The sequence below is a fragment of the Equus przewalskii genome, chromosome 25, assembly GCF_037783145.1.
Source record: "Equus przewalskii isolate Varuska chromosome 25, EquPr2, whole genome shotgun sequence".
Classification (NCBI taxonomy): domain Eukaryota; kingdom Metazoa; phylum Chordata; class Mammalia; order Perissodactyla; family Equidae; genus Equus; species Equus przewalskii.
The window spans coordinates 32223459-32230976 of NC_091855.1; the positions used below are offsets into that span (position 1 = coordinate 32223459).

General features: G+C 48.0%; 1 long non-coding RNA gene across 1 annotated transcript; it reads right to left on the reverse strand.

Annotated features, from left to right (window-relative positions):
- Positions 1-1024: 1024 nt before the first annotated feature.
- LOC103550295 (uncharacterized) lies at positions 1025-5640 on the reverse strand. Its single transcript, XR_544749.2, has 4 exons — positions 5246-5640; positions 4747-4802; positions 3747-3779; positions 1025-1592 (listed from the first exon to the last, which is right to left on the reverse strand). It is a non-coding gene; the product is annotated as an uncharacterized lncRNA (long non-coding RNA).
- Between the last annotated feature and the right edge of the window lie 1878 nt (positions 5641-7518).

Consider the following 7518-nt stretch of genomic DNA (forward strand, 5'->3'; position numbering starts at 1 on the left):
TCTGTGACAACCTTCCTGCACTTTATGTGGGATGTCACCACAGCGTGGCTTGATGAGCGGTGCTAGGTCTGCGCCTGGGATCCAAACCTGTGAACCCTGGGCCATCAAAGTGGAGCCCATGAACTTAACCACTGCACCACCAGGCTAGCCTCATAAAGACTTTTTTCCTTTACTTTTAAAATATCTTTAAAAATTAAAGCAGAGGCTCTCCTTCTCCTGCCATTTAAATTGTCCATCTTCTGGGATGGAGAATTCACAGGGCCGGGACCCACGATATGGGACGACTCCTGCGTCAGCCGCTAGCAACTGACTGAAGCTGGTTAATTACCTCTCTGGACCTCAGTTTCCCTCAATTGTCAATAGGAGATACTATTTCCTAGCCTGTTTTACGGGGTGGTTGTGAGGATCAAATAAGCTAGCAAATAACAAACCGTTTGTAAAATTAAAGCAGCCTAAACTAGCAGACTGGTCTTGTTTCAATTTTGCAGCCCCTTCCAAGAAAGTGGCTTCTCTTGGCAAGTCTGAGGCCTGCCCACTGATGCAAGACTGAAAGCTACTTCTGGGGCGGCAGGTCTGTGTCTCCGCTCTCATTCAATGGAGCATCTTCCTCCATCCTTTGGAGTAGGAGGGATCCCTTGAGAACACGCCTTCGCTCATAATACAATCCCTCATTCTGGTCAACCCCACCTATTAGTCCTGCCCAGACATCTCACAAACAACAATGGCATCCCAGTGGTTATTGCTGGCCTCGTCCAATGAGGGGTTTGGGCTCATGGAATAATACTGTTTCCTGGCTGGGCACGGAACAAGGAGTTGAGCCTCATCAAGAGTGGCAAGCGGCCAGGCCTTTCCATCTACTGACTCCTCCTGCTTGCCTAGGCCAAGGTGGCCCTGGGGAGTCCCATGCAGGGGGCAGTGGGAGAGATGCCACAACCCCAGCAGGTCATTCAGGACCCTGTCACTCCTGCTTTTCCTTCAACAAACGTTTGCTGAGTGCCGACCACACACCAGATTCATTGCCAAGTGCTGTCTACACATTGTTTAATTTCTTCTTCACAATAGCCCCGTGAGGTTGATATTTACATTCTCATTTCACAGATAAGGAAACCAAGTTTCAGTTTCCTTGATTGGTGGCCCAGCTAGATTCAAGCCCTTTTCTCCCATCGCAAGTACAGACACCTTTCTGAAGCTCCACGTCACCATTCCTGCATGATTTGGATGTTGGATACCCACAGGGCACAGGGGACGGAGAAGGCTTCAGAAGAAGCAGCAGGAGAGTAATAATAGCCAACATCTATGGAAGGGCTACTCTTTGCTAGCCACTGTGCAAACTGTATAAGAACTACCTCATTTAATTCTCAAAGGAATTCTGAGAACTAAGTATTAGTCTCTTCCCATTTCCCTTGCCCAGCATTGCACAGCTTAGAAAGGTGGACTGGGCTTTTGCAGCAGATCCATTATTTTATCCCAAAGAGGCCATGGGTCTTAGGTGGTTCTCCTCAGAGCAGACCCAGAGATGATGGAGTTTTCTTGGGAGAGGATTCCAGGAAGCAGTGAGGGGTAGCGTGAATGAGAATGAACGTGTAGGAAGCCTGTAAAAGAATGGTATGGAGCAGGTTACTTCGATGGGCAACCTGGATTTCATCCCTCTGGGGACCTTAGGGAAACATCATTGGATGGTGCTTCTCAAACTTTAACACATCCACAAATCTGGGATCCTGTTAAAATGCAGAATCTGATGCAGAAGTTCAGGTGGGGCCCAAGATTCTGCATTTCTTTTCTTTTCTTTGTTTTTTTTTTTGGTGAGGAAGACTGTCCCTGAGCTAACACCTGTGGCAATCTTCCTTCATTTTGTATGTGGGACGCCACCAGAGCATGGCTTGATGAGTGGCATGTAGGTCCACACACGGATTTGAACCCACAAACCCCAGGCTGCCAAAGTGGGGTGTGCTAACTTAACTACTACGCCAGCAGGCTAGCCTCAAAGATTCTGCATTTCTAATAAGCTGCCAGTGATGTTGATGCTGCTGGCCCTTGGACCATGCTTTGAGCAGCAAGTGTGTAGCACACATCATAGAATTATCCTACTAGGAGGTTGAGGAAGCTGGGCTACTAAACTCTAGCTCCATCCGTCATTGGCTGAGGGCTGCTGGAGGTGGGGCACTAACTGCCCTGCCCTTCTGTCCCAGGCAGGGAGTTGCAGTGCTGGCAGTCCTGTTGGCAGGGACTGGAGCGCGTGTGCTAAGGGGGCTTGGGTGGGAATCTGACAGCTTCGCTGCATCATAGGATTGTCCTGATCACATTGTCTTCCCCGCTCGGGGCTCCTGCCCACTGTCTGTGTGGGAGAAGCCTAAGCGTGCCCACGTGTAGGTGCTGAGAGCCACTGAGCAAGCCAGATAGAGCCACGCATCAGCAGGGGCCCTGGTCAGTGTCCAAAGGGAACCTCTGGACTCCTCCTACATCTAGTCCAGACCCCCAGATCCCTGAATGGGGGTTCCTCCCTAGTCCCTCCATCACTCTTGAACTCCAAAGGTGGGGGCAGCTCCAAAAGACTCTCCAGTGATGAGTGGGGGGCTTGGGAGGGTCTCGGCCAGGATCCCTGAAAACAGTCGTGCTGGGCCTGGCCTCGTGTTTGGCCTGGCCTGGTGTGACCTTGGGGACTGGGCGTGGTGCCTCCTCCCCACAGCTCAGGGCTCCTGAAGAGGGTGGCAGAACATCTTCCTGGCATGAGACCTGCCCGCTGGTCAGGGTGTAGCCACAGACACTTGACAGTCACCAAGGGCAGACCCAAGGGCAACCGCACACATTTCCCTGGATGAGAGGCTGAGGCAGGAGAACGCTGGCCGCCTCATCCAGCCCTGGGTGGTAGCTGGGGCAGGGCTGAGCCTGCAGGAGAGAGTGGCTGGGACCTGCGTGGAAAGCTTCTAAGACACAGGTGATGACGCAGGGATGACAGCTGTGGGGAAGCCTCCCTCACCGCCTCCTTGCTCTTAAAAAATGACTTGGCTGCTTTTCTTTATGTGAGCCCAGAAAGACCCGGGTTCAAGCCTCGGCTCTGCCACTCAATAGCCGTGAGGCCTTGGGCAAGTGACTTACCCTTTTCCATCTCAACTTCTTTCCCTGGAAAATGAGGACAAGAATCCCCCATCACAAGGTTGTAAGATGAGGCACTTGGCGCAGGGCCTGCTTTGTGGTCGATGCTCAATAAATACGAGCTGTCGTTATTAGCATGAAAGAGTAGAAGATTCCTTCTCCTTCCCACCTCATTTACTTCTCAACTCAGGGGACAGATTCCTTAGCAAAATGGAGTAAAGCTCCACACTGCTAACCCAGTAAAGCCTGGGAGTTCTGCTCTGATAAGAGGTCAATGTTAACAAAAGAAGACATGTTTGTTGTGTACAAGCTCCACCAGGAAGAAACCAGGACATCTAACAATGCTGCAGCGGGATGGGACGCGGGGATCATGCAGTGGAGCCTGCATCCCGAAGGGCAGGTTTCAAGATAAGGAAAGAGGAGAAGAGAAGGAAAGAGACTCCAGAGAACATGGGGCTCCAGGATGCCCATCTGAGGGGCCTCTATGTGACCTGAAAGAGGAACTGACAGCAAAAGCAAAGAATCATTGAGTGCTCTCTCCGGGCTCTGTGCACACGTGACTCGTGCTAATGGGCCTCGCTGCTGCACCCCAACTTGGGCACCTGGATCAGGAGCCACAATACCTGGGTTCAAATCCCAGCTCTTTCACTTACCTCTGTGTGGTCTCTGTGCCTCAGTTTTCTCATCTGCAAAATGAGGATAATAACAATAGCTGCCTGTAAGTTTGAAGAGAGGTTAGGTAGGTTCGTGCACATAAAGTGCTTGCCACAGGCCCTGCGGATAGTCAGCACTCAACAAACGTGCGCTCTGCTGCTGATTTCCCCTAACAGCCTTCAACACCAGGATTATCTTGGTTCCTCTTGTATCTCAAATCCTTTATTTGACAAAAAGGAGCCCTACCCAGGGGAGGGAGAATTCAGAAAACAAGAAGGGTCATTACTTAGCACCCTTCACCCCAGGAGCCGTGCTTTGCTGGGCGGGGGGGGGGCCTCTTGCCCCCACGTCCGCCCTCCTCTCCATCCCCAGTGTGGAACCCCACAGAAACAGGTGGGACACGCCGGCACCCTGGTGACCCTACTCCACACAGGAACCCATGACTAGTCCCAGATGGACTCAGGGTGCTGGGAGCAGAACCCGGCTATTCGTAAAGCTTCTGGAGCAGCCTTGCTGTTTACTCCAGATGTAGAAAGGAGTTAGACGACTCAATCGGGTTCCTATAGAACTGCCTGGCTCCACACTTAGCAGGGACATGAAACAATCGTCGAGAAGATGCAGGGCAACATGCTCCCGTGTCGGCTCACGCTCGTAATCGGTTAACGTGACCCTTTCCTACCATTCTCTGATCTGTCTCCATCTTCCGCCACACGCCTGCAACTCACGTCAGACGGCCGACGACTATACTTGCTTTGGTTTTGTTTGTTTTTTGTTTTTTTTAAGACTAGGCTTCTGGTATAATTATCCCTCCCTCTCATCTCCAAAAACGTCATTGCTTTGGGTCTTTTATCTTAATTTCAATTTGTTGATTCATATCTTGCTTGCTTCCAAAAGGCATTTGAAGTGGCTTATTGTCATACTGAAGGAACAATAAAACCAACTATCACGAAGCAGAAGAGAAGAATGACGTGTAGGAAAGAGAAAAGAGAAAAAACTTACCAGGAAGTCTTGGCTGAGGGAAGTTATGGTCACAAAACCCCAGACTTCCTAGCAATCTGAAAAAAAAAGGGGAGGAGAGACACCATGGCTCTTTCATCATAGACCAGTGCATCGTGGGAAAAAATAACCCCAAAGCCAACTGATTCTTGGCTCTGAGCTTTGAGAAGATTTTGTGACAGGTCATGGGGGCTTTGGCTCAGGATCCCTTTGAGTGACTTAATGAACAATATTTTCAAATGTCACTCCCAACACAGAGGAGCTCCTTTTACTGACAGTTTCTTATATCAATTCTCAAAACAAGATGAGTACGTAAGAAAGCAAGTATCCTTAAAGGAATTTATGAGTCTACCTTATAAGAAATAAAACCAAAAGTTTAAATGTTTTATTTAAAAAGATTTTGTTCATAATATTAATAATGCGATTACAACTCATAGGTGATAGCAGGTTTTCCCCCAAAACCTTAAGTTTCTTCTCAAGAGAGAAATTAGGAAGAGTTTACCTATAATGGCAGCAAGAGGAGTCACCTTCAAGGCAGCCGAGGTGGTTGGTGGCTGAATTAGTTTCCTCCGGCTGCCCCCACCGAGTACCACAAAGTGGGTGGTTTAGACAGCAGACATTTATTCTCTCCCGGTTCTGGAGGCTGGAAAGTCCAAGATCAAGGTGTCAGCCAGGCCACGCTCCCTCTGATGGCTCCAGGGAAGGCTGTGTTCCAGGCCTCTCTCCCAGCTTCTGGTACTTCCTTGGCTTCTGGCAGCATCACTCCCATCTTCACGTGGTGTTCTCCCTCTGTGTCTGTGTCCAGAGTTCCCCTTTTTATAAAGACACAGTCCTGTTGGATTAGGGGCCCACGCTACTCCAGTACGACCTCATCTTAACTTAACTAATTACATCTGCAACGAGCCTGTTTCCAAATACGGTCACATTCTGAAGCGCTGGGGCTAAGGATTTCAACATATGAATTTCAGGGTGACACAATTCAACCTGTAACTGTGGCCAAGGACACGGGGAAACTCTGAAATCGAGTCATGGGGATCAGGCTGTATTCTTAGGAGGGAAAATCGACATGTCACTGAGCTGAAACCTGACCAAATGTCTCGCGTCCAGGCTGGCGGGGAACCTTATAATCAGAACAGCAAGATTCGTCCTGGAGCCTGGAAAAAGAGAAAGTCAAAGAACAAGTGTTTGCTGATGTTTATCCAGCTCTGGCCAAGAGAGTCAGCAAACCTGGCTTGACTAGTTATACTCAGCTGCCGGGCAGGGCGTGCCCACCAGGCTTTTCCATGGCTTTGATGGAACCTCTTTCAAGACCTTCTTGATTCTAATTTCAAGCCCACCAAATTTACTAATTCATCTTCTCAGGGACCCTGATACTGGGAACTGCTATGTTCCTGGTAGTCTATATAAATGCTATCCCCTGGTGTCCAATGCACACCCCACACAAGCTACAATATGGACCCAGGGTCAGGGGCCCTCAACTGACTGCAGAGGGAGCATACAGTTCCCAAAAAGGACTCTCTCCGTTGTCAAATAACCCTTTGGCAATCTGGTTTATCCATCAGTCTTTTGTGATATTAGTTAATGGTAGTCTGTTCTGTCCCACCCAAGTTCTTTGGGTGCCAAAATCCAGAGACAAGTTCCTGGAAGATGTTAATTCAGAGAATAGTTAGAAAAAGACAAGGCTTGAGAGGAGGGAGGAGGAAAGGAAAAATATAGAGAGAAGACATAGTAGTGGAGCTGGTGAAACAGGTGGGGAGGGAAAAAATGTCCTGTGGGCTGAAGTGAGAGATCCTTTATGTGCACTTGGTGGTGGGGGTGGGGAAGTGGCAAATGAAAGGCTTTAAAACAGCACTGGATGCAAGAAAATTGGGAGGAGAGGAAAGCCGATGAGAGAGGAATTAATGATGCTTACATTTTGTTTGTTTGTTCTTCTTGCTTAAAGAGACCTAAATTAACTTAAGCGTTGGAATTCCTAGGGGTTTTGTTTACTGTTTGTGTGGGGGATCAGAATTTCCCACCCCAAAATGTGTCTCTTTGGCTTGATTATTGTTAAGAACAAAAGACTGTGAAAGAAACTGCCTAAAAGAATTTAAGACAGAAGTCCCATCCCACGAAGGAGCTAATGCCATAAGACATAAGTATGATGTAAATAGGTGACAGGAGGGCACTAGCTAGCTCATTTCTATCAAAGATCTCTCTGGAGTCTCACTGTTTATAGACGGCCCAGCAAATATTTGTTTATCAAACATTTGCTTTTCCATCTCCATGTAAATTGCCTTCCTCTCCGGTGAAATCTCAAACCACCACCCCAACATCCGCCTTTGTCTTCACCTGAAGACAGTATTTAAGGTGGTGGCTTTGGCCATTCTGGCGAGTTACTCAGTTTTCCTGGGTTTTTCCCACGTACGCATGTTATTAAACTTTGCTTGATTTTCTCCTGTTATTCTGTCTCACGTCAATTTAATTTTTAGACCAGCCAGAAGGACCTAGAGGGTTGAGGAGTAATTCTTCTTCCCCTACACATGCTTTTTGTTATTTTGGTTTTTGATTACTTTGGACTATTGGATGGGGCTTCTTTGAAAGTGACTCATACAGAAAAGGGCTGTGCAAGAGAAATAGAGTCTGAGGCGCACATGTCATTTAAAATTTCCCAGCAGTAGCCAATTAAAAAAGTAAAAAGAAACAGGCGCAGTTAATCTTAAGAATATATTTTGTTTAAACCAATATATCCAAGTGTTATTGCAATATGTAATCAATATTTTAAAAGCATTTTTA